This window comes from Dreissena polymorpha, chromosome 5, assembly GCF_020536995.1.
Source record: "Dreissena polymorpha isolate Duluth1 chromosome 5, UMN_Dpol_1.0, whole genome shotgun sequence".
Lineage (NCBI taxonomy): Eukaryota > Metazoa > Mollusca > Bivalvia > Myida > Dreissenidae > Dreissena > Dreissena polymorpha.
In genome coordinates this window covers 26,424,990-26,437,963 of record NC_068359.1, presented here as the reverse complement: position 1 = coordinate 26,437,963, position 12,974 = coordinate 26,424,990, and the positions used below count along the sequence as shown (strand labels likewise).

Sequence of the window (12,974 nt, the reverse complement as noted above, 5' to 3'; positions counted from 1 at the left end):
CAAAAAGTCATTAATTATACTTTGAAACCAATATTATTTGTTGGATTGCCATTTATAATTTGCTGTAGGCCTGCTCAACCAGGAAATCAAATGTTCAACTAATATTTACCTCCAAAGTCTATATCAAACATTTAAAGAAATCCACAAAGATTTAAAGAATTTAATGTCGTGTGAATTATATTAAATTTATCCACAATATCTTCTTTGTTTCATACAAATGTGAACTACAGAAAAGCCTGTTTGCTATTCCATGGAAGCCGCAGAACTTTGTTGGATTGTTCATAATCCCAAATAACCAAGCAGTAAACGTAATTTTGAAACAAAAATTTGCCTATGCTTGAAATTTGTTCCATTAATTACTTTGTTCTCGGCAAATTTTGAGGATGATTCTGATAAAATTTAAGATATTAGAAAATTGCACATGTTGGCCTCCTTCCTGTACATTAGGAAGTTGTGGATCTGTGCTTAATTCTCATTTCGTCATTACATTTTACCAGAGCACTCTTGGTTGTACTGTTCTACTTCAACGGTTTTCCGGCTCATATCCTTTGCAAATTAAGTTTTTTCTTGTATAAGTGTGTTGGTCTGTTTGTGGTAGTAACAATCATAATAACATCTTAATATATAAAAAATAAAAATATTGGATTTTACATGGAAGAAATGATTCAATGTGTGGGATCCAGATTGCAGTCTGGATCAATTTATTCTTTAAATTAGTTGTTATTGACAGATAGGTGTGGGTTTTATTAAACTTGGATCATTCACTATAGAATATATTTAAACACATGCTTTGATTATGACAACATCGTAATTCTCTCACTGCACATTTTGGCAATATACATAGCATGAAGTCTAGTGAATTAAAATACACTCATACAGTCTTTTAATGATGTTGACTACCCAATAACAATAGTGATTATTTGATGGAACTTGCGGTTCAGGTAGCGCTCTTAGCTTAGGCGACCCCAATATATCGATAGAGCTTTACTGACTAAGGGTTGTATTGGAATGTCAAGCATTTCTTCCGAACACAGTATTATCATAAATGCCTTTTTTTCCTGGTCAAAATCAGGACTAATAATAAAAACTAACCAATAATTTGATCTTGTGGTGGGACATCTAAAAACGATCATTTGTTGCAAATTATATTTCACGCAAAGCGCAAAGGATCTACATATTAAAAAGCAATTTCAGACCAATTTGGTGGATAAATGTGTTAAAGAATTTCAGAAGCAAAATTTATGTTGCCATTTTGCACGGTTAAAGATGGGCATTCTTCTACCTATATATTTTTTATGTAAATAACTTCCAATCCAAACAGTGGTATTCTCAGTGAACACCAATATGTAGTACAATGTGGGTGCATTATAACAACCCATTGACAAGGGATTTCACAACTAGACTGAAGACAACCTATACAAACTATTTTCTGACAAATAATCTTAAGTTTTTTTTCAGTAAATTAAGAATGAGTGCTGACACACGCTCAGGTTCTCACATAACGTAGCAACAGGAGTTTAATGCCCTCATACACTTAGTAATATCCTGACACACTGGATGTAGTTTTAGAAAAGTTTGGTTGACCAAAGCCTTTCTATTCAAAAACTGGGCTAAATGCAAGTGCATAAAGTGTCTTCCCTGATAAGCCTGTGCAGTCTGCACAGGCTAATCAGGAATAATACTTTCTGCTTTTATGGACTTTTTTTAAAGGAAGCTGATCTTCTGAAAGACAATCTAGTGTATTGCGAAAATGTTTTGCCTGATTAGCCTGTGTGTGTATGAGGCTCAGATTGTGCACTGCGATTGATGCTGGATAGCCATAGGGAGATGTCCGGTATACATTGTTAATGTAGCACTTGATATATATCAGTTTTATTAAGCCAATGTCTATATGCCCTTCAACACACATGCTGGCTTAATTACAAGGAAGTCATTTGGAAAAAATGTATTTACAGGTTAAAGTGATTTTTAACCACTTGCTAATGTCTTTTTCAGATAGCAGGGTGCATAATTGGTGTCTGCAGAATTTTATGACTGGTTCACCAAATGTTTCAACATGACTCTAGATGAAAGACTGGTTTAAGACATTCCATATGCACTCCATGCACTTATGGTGGCTATAGACAGCTGGGAGTAATTCCAGGTGAGTAGAAGAGATGGGTGAATGTAATGCATCAAAGATGAAAGAATTTTTTTTTTCGGGCGTAGCTGTATTAAGCCAGCTTTTCACCTTACCTGACCTTTGTAAGTGTCCAATAAAATTCAAATAAAATTTCCCGCGGCTAGGTACGAATGAAAACACTTCATTTATTCCATTGGCTGATTTGAGTATACCACCAGAACATTGGAAACATATCCGTGTCTTTGTAACACTGTTTTACTGCATGAAACAGTTTTATCTCTAATGAAAAGGCTTAATAGATAGAACAGTTTTACACTAAATTCTCGACATCAATACATTTTGTGCATGCACCTTTTATTTTTAGAGAATTACCAGCGCAAAAGCATTTATACTTAAAGGCTATGTTATCATATTTAGTACTTACTTCCATATTCCTGTCAACATGTTAACATGTAAAAGTATAAAGAGCAGTGGAAGCGAGGCCTCAATTTAATGCATTGCGTTTCAACCCGCGAGGTATTGGGTCAATTCGAGGTTAGTGTGTGAATGTCAGAGTTTATATACAGTTCATCACCGGAGTTCGCGGCCAGTAAAATAATCGTTATATAATAAAGACGCTATCCGTGAACTAGGTGACCTGGAATTTTCTTTAGACCAGAAATATGTTAAATGAAGATATTCAGCAATATAATTATGGTATGTCAATAATAGATTCTTAATGTGTTTTCAACAATACAATGATAATTATTATTTTTGATTAATTTAACAATAATTATTCCACCATATTGACTAATGTATTTAGCATGAGCGCGATGATTCTCGATACTGTTAATAATCGAATCAAATAGCAATGCCTGACAAACCACTAAAACAGGTTTGTTCGAAGAACAAGCCTATAAATACGGATACTTCGCGTGTGACCGGTTGACTCATATGTTTTAATTTCACTTCCATTCTTCTTTTGGTTTTCTGTTTTGTATCTATAGGTTTATGACCAGCAATATGTAATAATGTAAAATAAGCCGCGAAAACTCCGCGTTACATCCCGTACTGCGTGTGATGCAGCTAAGAACTGCACAGAAAAAGACATTCGCTATCCTTGATCTCATTCATTGAACTATCAACGCCGTATATCGTTTTTAAAGATATTTCTTGTTTATGTTATTAAAACATAGCAAGGTAGACTTACTTGAGTCCATGATGTCAAATCCTTAACATTACAGTGATTAATATATTCTGAAGAGCCAATGAGACAAATGATTTCAAGAATATTGAAGTTAATGTATGCGTAAAATAACAGCCCCGTTAGTTTATGGGGTTAATATGAATCCTGGAATAAACTCCCTTCGGACACCCTTCCCTAAAAACGGCAAAGCGGAAGAAACCCCCTTTCACGTTTTGCATACACGGAAGAAACACCCTTCCATAGCGAAACAAAACAGGTTGATCATTTTACTTATCGTTTATCAAGTACTAATTCATTTGGCTGAGCCTTTTAAAAAGGACAATATGACTTATATCTTGGCCTTAAATAGCGATACTCACTTTTAAAGATGACTGCTACCTTTGCTCATTCTTCGAGGATTTGATGTGATGCTACACAAAATGTGGAGAATTGGAATTTTATGAAATTTTTCGGAAATGAATGAAAGGCCCCGATCATGACACAACTTCTCATCATTATCTACAATAGCCAACTACATTACAGGACCTGGAATATAATTAAATGAAGGTGCAAAAATCTATTTCCAAACTGCTTTGTGCTGATAAAAGAAGTGTACCGGCCATTTGTTCACACGTTGTTAATTATAAGAAGTTGTGTCATGAATGGTTCCTTTTATTATCCTTTGAAAAAGTGCGCCTCGTGTAAATTTGTCTTGCACTTGTTTAACACTCAAAATTACTTTCTTCTACTTGCATATGTACATCATGGCTTCCTGTGGGCATTGTGTGTTGGCCTCTGATTCCATTATGGCGTATGCAGAATATGAAAGGGGATTTCTTCCGCTATGCTGTTTTTAGGGAAGGGTGTTTCTTCCATACACCAAATTTTTTTTTTTTAGAAATTCTTAAGTTATTGTCTGCATTAATTTAAGGGGCCTCAACTGTTGCCCCCAAAAGTAACATTACTGTAAACTTGAGCAAACATTGTTGCAATAATGGACACTTTTTTTAATTCTTTCATCACTCTCTGATTATACTCCTTTAATTGACGTTTCGGCATAATGCCTTTATCAAAACATTGGAAATTATATGTTAACTACATTTTTACGTCTTTTGACTGCACAATTTAAATAACAAAGAAAAATGTTTTTAAACGTCAAATGACGTTGTACATGATGACGTCATAAATGGCGTTATATAAAATGGCGCCAAAAAAATGTAAAAATTCGCCAAAAATGAAATGACGTTAAACACTTACATATTGTATCTTAATCCTATGTTAAATGTGTGCTTTATATATTTAATAAATTGATATTTTACAATAAAATAATCATCATCATATGTAATTATAATCTACCTTAACTTATTACCATAAATTAAATAGGGTAAACTTATTTAATGACTCTTATTATTTCAATCCATATCTATGTATAATATTCAAATGATATTTGATTAAATAATCATATATACTTGCTATTCTATATATCATATACACATTATGGACAAGATAAATTGCATAAAGTACTATTAGTTTTACATCCATTTATGTTGATGATTAATATCAAATGTTTTTCACATATATTTTTTACAAGATAGTTTCCCGTAGCAGGACATCAAGTTGATTTTTTGTATTTAGTCCATTTGGTGATTGCGTTTGAAACTTCTTTATAAATTCCAATTCTTTAATAAGTCTGTAATAATGGGAACTGTCTCTTATTTGTGTTAACACTGATACACCCATATCCTGCACTCTGTGGCCTGCACCATTGAAATGTTCTGAGATTGGTTTCTCTCTTCGTAGTCGCACGTCAGCCTCGTGTTCTTTGGCACGTTCCTTTAATGATCTGCTCGTCTCTCCGACGTATACCATCTTTTGGCATTTAATACAAAATATACCGTACACCAAGTTATAAATGTTACAGTTCACTCAAACTTAGAAAACAAAGTGTTCAAGGCATTCTATAGGGTTTGAAATTAAAATATGAACCAATTGTATACGGATCTTTTCAGGTGTTTATGTATTTGTCCCCAACATTATAATAATTCAGGAATGTGTGGGTGATTAGACATGTAAAGTTGATTGCAAATCTACACTTATTGGTGATGAAGGTATTTGAAGGTTCATTGTAATCACTTGAGAAATGTGGAATATTTAGCTCCACAAACTTATAACAGTTTATTCTGACCAAAAAACAACAACAAACCGACAGATCAAAACAATGACTCCAATATACCCCCTTCAAACATTGCATGCCATGGTATAATTATAAACTGATACTGTTGATCAGCTTCCAGGACACAAAATAATGTCATAACAGGTCAGATTCAAGACATCAATGCCTGTTGTTTTTTTAACAATCCCAGATGAAGTCCTTTTCTAGACAATAACCATCATGCAAGGCAATCTCATTTATTACAGATTGAAATTGATTTCCTTGATGGATAGCAATAAGTCTAACTCAAGATTAATGAGCTAAGAAAGAATGGGTTCTGAAAAGCAAACATAGCTTTCTCAATCAACTTGAGGACAGAAATCGTTTGCACCTCTTTTCTGTTATGTATTTAATGGTTTGCAGTCAGTGGACTGAATACACAGCCATTTGCTTAGGTGGTTTCAGATGGGAAAAGAAACATTTTTAAAAGTGTTCAATTTAGTGTCAATATATAAAGTTTGCTGGGTCCATTTTAGTCAACCTGTCGCTTGTTATGTTGCGCTTAATTCAAAATGATAATTTCATAGAGATGCACTTTTTCGAAGACATTAAGTGACATGTTGCTTTCACCTTGGTATTAGTGAACTTCACATTTTTGTTGCGTCTAGTTGTGCTTAATTATGAGTCTGTGCCAATTACTGGCTATTACATGATGTGAGCTCCTTGTTGTGTATGTGAATGGTTTGTAATTGTCAAATATTCTGCACCCGCCAAGCCAAAAACCTTGTTGGTAGAGCCATGCTATATATGAGTCATGTTCTGAGAAAACTGGACATAATGCATGTGCAGTCTGCACAGGCTAATCAGGGACGACACTTTCCGCCTAAATTGGATTTCGCTAAGAAGATACTTCATTTACACCAAAAATGTCATAAAAGCGGAAAGTGTCGTCCCAGATAAGCCTGTGCGGACTGCACAGGCTTATCTGGGACAACACTTTACGCACATGCATTAAGCCAAGTTTTCTCAGAACAAGACACATATAGTGATGTGACCAGCCTGTATAAAATGCCAGGAAAATCTTAGAGAATGACACACTTAACTCTTTAAGTGCGGGAACCGAATTTTGAAGGCCTTTGCAAACAGTTTGGATCCAGATGAGACACCACAGAACGTGGCGTCTCATCAGGATCCAAACTGTTTGCTATTCTGATAGTATTGTTTGAAAAAAATCGAAGAAAATCCTAATTGTAGAAATTCAGCAGACGACATTTTAGCAGACAACAAATTTCCCAGCATGCAAAGGGTTAATATGGTGATTTCATTGTATGATCAGAGAACTTAATTATGGGAGAATTGTGGGTCCAAGACAGCCCCAAGGATTGGCCAGCAAGGGTTAAATGACCACAAAACCATGTGCCATGAAATATTATGGGGACACAAAATGGAATAAGGGATAAAATGACCGCTGTGCACGTGTCGTTGATGGCCATTTAGGGCTACAAATGCAAGCATGTGTCATGCAGATGTTATTAATGATGAGAGTTCAGGGGAATATGATACTAAAATTGAAGGAAACTGCCAGTGTTATTTTTTCCACCATTTTGGGAAAGGGGTCAGAGCTCCCTGGATGGGAAAAATGGTGATGTCTTGACTTAAAGTGGGAAATTTGTGTTGAGTTTTTTTGTATAACAAATACTCCAAAATTGTGAAAAAAGGTATTTTCAATATTATGTTTACTAAGGTTCAACTTATACTGCTGGATAAACAAAATGCTGAGATTGAATTTTTTTTTTGGAAATTTAACCTTAAATTGGGAATTTTAGTGCATTATCCCCTGCGAAATGATATTCATGAAATCATGAATTTTTCATACTTTAAAGAATTATTCATGAACTCTTCTTCATTAATTCTGAACGTCACTTCATGAAGTTTTCTTCATGAAGTGAGGTTTTTCCAATTCATGAAGATATCAAGAATATTTCAAGGATTCCCAAAATGCATGAATTATTCATAAAAAAATTTAAGAATAAATTAAGAATATTTCATGAATTTAATATTCTTAAACCACCCATAAATTATTTCATGAATGTTTTATGAATATTTTTTGAATTTAAGATTCTTAAACCACCCATGAATTATTCATAAAATGTTTTAAGAATAAATGAAGAAAAAATTAAAAATATTTCATGACTTAAATATTCTTAAACCACCCATGAAATATTCATAAATTATTTCATGCATGTTTTATGAATATTTTTTGAATATAAGATTCTTAAACCACCCATGAATTGTTCATAACATGTTTTAAGAATAAATGAAGAATATTTGTTGAATTTAGTATTCTTAAACCACCAATGAACTATTCATAAATTATTTTATGAATGTTTTATGAATATTTTTAGAACAAAACATGTGCATTGCTGTTTTTACAAAGTAAGAATATTGTGTGCACCGAGGAAGTTGAAACAGTAGGCAAGCTGAATGAAGCTACATGGTCTATGTTATATTTGGAAATGTAAGTCTTTTATAAATTACCGGCTAAACTGATTGGTTCCATTTCAACTTCTTTGGTACTCTGTTCACATATGTTTCCTAATTTTTGCTACATTATATCAATCTTTTGTCTGCTTTATGAATGTTTTTGTCATCAACAGAATCAGAAGCATAACCAATCATTTCATGTACATGTAATTCATTAACTGTTTGCCAACATGCCGATGAAGTGTCAGCAATTCTAATTGTTTTATTACAATGTTGAATTTTATCTTTAAGTTCTTTCAGTGATCAGACTTTTTGTCTGTTGACAAGACTAATTTACTTCATGAAAACTTCAAGAAGTAAATTTTTATAAAGTTTCAAGAATAATTAAATGTTCATGAAGTAACTATTTTAATATAAATGCGATCAATAAATTTATTTTCTGTGCTGTATTTGATGTTTGAGTTTTTTTAGTGATAAGACTAAAATTTGTCTGTTGGCAAGCAAGGCTAAACGTAGAGGTTTCACTTCATAAAAACTTCATGAATTAAATTTTCATGTTTTAAGAATAATTATATTCATGAAGTGTTCAACTTCATGAAGTAAATATTCTTGAACTAAAACTGAGACATTGAAATATTGAACAAAAAAATGCATGAACTCTTCATGAAGTTAAGTTTCATGAAGTGAGCAAGAAATTCATGAATTCTTCATGAATATGAGATATGTACAGTTTCATGCATAAAACTTCATGAATAATTCATGAATATTAGGTGTGTGTAAACTTCTTGAACTCTTCATGAAAACTTCATGAATTAAATTTTCATGTTTCAAGAATAATTATATTCATGAAGTGTTCAACTTCATGAAGTAAATATTCTTGAACTTAAAGGGATCTTTTCACGCTTTGGTAAATTGACAAAATTGAAAAAAGTTGTTTCAGATTCGCAAATTTTCGTTTTAGTTATGATATTTGTGAGGAAACAGTAATACTGAACATTTACCATGGTCTAATATAGCAATTATATGCATGTTTTGACGATTTTAAAACCTAAAAATTATAAAGCGTTGCAACGCGAAACGATTGAATAATTTGGAGAGTTCTGTTTTTGTCGTTAAATTTTGTGAAACTACGAAGATTGCTTATATAAGGTATAAAATACTTTCTGCACATGTACTCGGCGGAATAGCTCAGTAGGCTAAAGCGTTTTTACTTCAGGACTCTGGCAGGACTCCAGGGGTCACTGGTTCGAAACCTGGTTCGGGCAATGTTCTTTTCCTTTTTTATATTTTATTCTTGATTTTTTACTGGAGCTTTTACGATCCAATGTTTACATTTATCGATATAAAGCATTTTATGAATAAGTTAAAAAATGCCAAAATCTGTGAAAAGGCCCCTTTAAACTGAGACATTGAAATATTGAACAAAAAAATGCATGAACTCTTCATGAAGTAAAGTTTCATGAAGTGAGCAAGAAATTCATGAATTCTTCATGAATATGAGATAAGTACAGTTTCATGCATAAAACTTCATGAATAATTCATGAATATTAGGTGTGTAAACTTCTTGAACTCTTCATGAAATCTTCATGTGCATTAAGGATGCATGATATTATGAAGATTTGATGCATTTTCCACTTCATGAATAGTTCATGAACTCTGTTTTATGAACTTTTCAGGAATAGTCTCATTTTGAGTTCACATGTTTCTCATGAAGTCTTCAATGTGAATAGTTCATGAAGCATTCTTAAACATTTTGCAGGGGATGTTGAGCAAATTATATACTTGTTGAGATTTTTAAGATTGGGAATGGGACCCAATTATCCGCCCAAAAATTGATTAAATAAACCACTGATTTTGTTACAATGTGTCAATCAAATGAAAACAATAGATACATTAATAACCATTATGAGTGCTGTAGTGGTTAATCCCTTTTTCAGTGCTTGCATATAAATCCACATATGGTCTTAAAATTTAACTGCTTATTTGAAACAATGAGTTGTATGCAATGCCCATTTCATGATATATTCCAACAAAAAACTCCATTGAGATGGTATGTCAGATAAAGATGGGGAACATTATTATTTTGTTCATTCAAATTTTCTTGAAAATGGGGAGTATTTAGATTCTGAGAAAACATTGTTTCTCTTTTTTCCACTTGAACAGTATTTCGGTCATATGGTGATGGCTTTGACACTTTCATGAACAGTTTGAGAACATAACATGACCAACAAAAAGTCACTTTATTCATGAATAATGAGCTGCTTCATTAACCGGCTGTATGAGCATGGACTGTTCATGAATCTGTTTATGAACTGGTTCATGAATTAGACTTGTCATGGTTCATGAACCAATCATGAACTAAGTTACATCAACACTTTTATGAGTTCATTTATAAATTATGATGAACAATATAACGCTGTACAGACAGGCAGATGCTCTACAAAAGACCGCCTGTTTTATCTATCTCTCTGGACTCCAAGAGCAGGGGGTCCAGAAGAATAAAACGATTAAATCACATAAGTAACAACTTGAAATGAGCTGGGTACAATTTGTAACTTCAAATAAATAATGATAATGATAATAAACACTTTTAAACAAGTGACTTATGATACATGTGGTAGTGGTTATGAAGACAATGATGATTTTGATCATAATCCTGCTGCAGCTTGGGTTATGGCTGATGATGATAAACATGAAACTGTGAACAAATCAATCTATTCATTAAAAAGCTTCCAACCATCAACAAGCTTGGCAATGACAATATCAATCTCATGAAACACTTCACTGAACACCAATGTCTTTTTCAAGAGGTCATTATCTCTGACCTGTTGACCTAGAGATCAATATTAATGTACTACAGGTGATTAACGGTCATAAAAGATTCACCTACGCATCATTGAAAGTAAACAAAGGCAGGCAAGATAGAACGCTAAGGTCACACTTCTAGGCTATCCATCACGACACACGCCAGGTCACAATCAATAGGAACACTATTCAATCAAGTATTTCCAAGGTGTCCACTGTTGTTATTAGTTGTTAGATGTTTTACATGGATACAGGTTGAATATGCTTTAATCCTGCACCTTAAAACTAATTAATAAAGCTATTCTTCACAACACAACTAACACCTGATCCAATTGACTTGTTTCCATTAGGACCTCATCTGTTAATATGCTATTTTAAGAAATAAGAACATCTGATTAACTTCAACTAATTAAGGAGTATCATATTTCTTCATATGAATATGGACACAGATTCAAATGTGGCAGATCCATGATTTTCATGGTTGTCATATCAACTTCTGATCATTTCGTATCATACTTGTAAGCTATTTATCTTGTATGATGTGATGTCAGTGATGTTATTACGGGTTTCTTCCAAGACAATAAAACATCGAATAACGGAATCTTTTTGTGTAGCTCCTGTCATCACTTTACTTGCAGTTCTCCTTTTACTGACTAGACCCTGTAGTGCTGGGACTAATTTATTTAACTTTAGTCAATATAATGTATACACGTGGAATATTTAGTCATTTTTGCGTTTTTATATATGCCCATATATGTATGAGCTGGAATTTTCTGGGGGAACTTGTGCGCAAGTTTTTGATGCCATTGAGCTAAAATAAGTCGGTTAGAAGAAGAGTTTCTCAAATCTATTAAATAGTCCACTGACATTTGTTTCCCATCAAATTGTGACAAAGCAAGGAAGACATACAATGTTCCCAGAAATAACTCTGCCTCAATTCCATGCAGAGTCATATAAGAAGATTAACTTGTATTTTCATCAATACTTTGCGACAGTGGTAACTTTCCTGTCATTGTCTTTAATGGGGATCATTTGTCATTGCGACAAACAACATGGGAAAAACTGATCGATGGGGAGTAAGTAATAAAAAACAGGCAGGCATTACCAATTGTCTTGTTTCAGAGAAAATTGCTTTTTTTTGCTAGCTCAGTGTCTGTATTTGTGCCAGGAACTCAACCAATGCATCATAGAATAATTTAAAATAGTTGCACTTTATTTCTCTGTATTGGTAATTTTCTTAAAAGAAAATAATCTGGTTGTATTGAATCTGCAAACCAAGATACATTTTAAACAGAAATTGTAACAAAAGGAGGCTGAGCATATTTCTAATTGTACCGGTAAATAATGCATGGGCTAACAATTGTGTTAACCCATTTATGCCTAGTGGACTCTCCCATCCTTCTTAATTGGATCAATTTATTTCCAAAATTAGGGATGTCTAGTATATTTATTTCTATATTTAGAATATTTCTTACAGAAATTCCTTTTAAGTAAACATCGCAGACCCTGATGAGACGCCACATCATGCTGCTTCTCATCTGGGTCTACCCTGTTTGCCAAGGCCTTTTTTTATAGACGCTATGCATAAATGGGTTAAGCATAACACTGGCATGTTAATGTATTCACTGCTACCATTTATTCTAAAATAGTCAATAGGCCAGCATATGGACTGATATTCATACAAGGAATCCCATCGGAGGTTTTGGTTCATGTGGAGATTAATATTTGATTAGATAGTTTGGCAATTGAGATGTTTGCCATGATAGTGATGAATATATTCTGGGAGAGGGATGGAGACACATGATGTTGGGAATATTGCAATTAGTGGTTGTGTTTATAGATATAAATGAAGGTTGACACATTGACAGTGATGAAAGAGCTCAGTTGAATTATCCGAAGGGATATTAAAAAATTATAACTCTCTGATTATACTCCTTTAATTGACGTTTCGGCATAATGCCTTTATCAAAACATTGGAAATTATATGTTAACTACATTTTTACGTCTTTTGACTGCACAATTTAAATAACAAAGAAAAATGTTTTTAAACGTCAAATGACGTTGTACATGATGACGTCATAAATGGCGTTATATAAAATGGCGCCAAAAAAATGTAAAAATTCGCCAAAAATGAAATGACGTTAAACACTTACATATTGTATCTTAATCCTATGTTAAATGTGTGCTTTATATATTTAATAAATTGATATTTTACAATAAAATAATCATCATCATATGTAATTATA

At 33.1% G+C, this 12,974-nt stretch overlaps 1 protein-coding gene across 3 annotated transcripts in view; it reads left to right on the top strand.

Annotated features, from left to right (window-relative positions):
• Window positions 1-12,974, top strand: part of LOC127830991 (neuroglian-like) — a 135,760-nt gene that overhangs the window by 37,224 nt on the left and 85,562 nt on the right. For all 3 annotated transcript variants that reach the window (XM_052355957.1, XM_052355956.1, XM_052355958.1), the window contains exon 2: window positions 1,996-2,143. The gene's annotated coding sequence lies outside the window, so the exon portion shown is untranslated. The remainder of the gene's footprint in view (window positions 1-1,995; window positions 2,144-12,974) is intronic.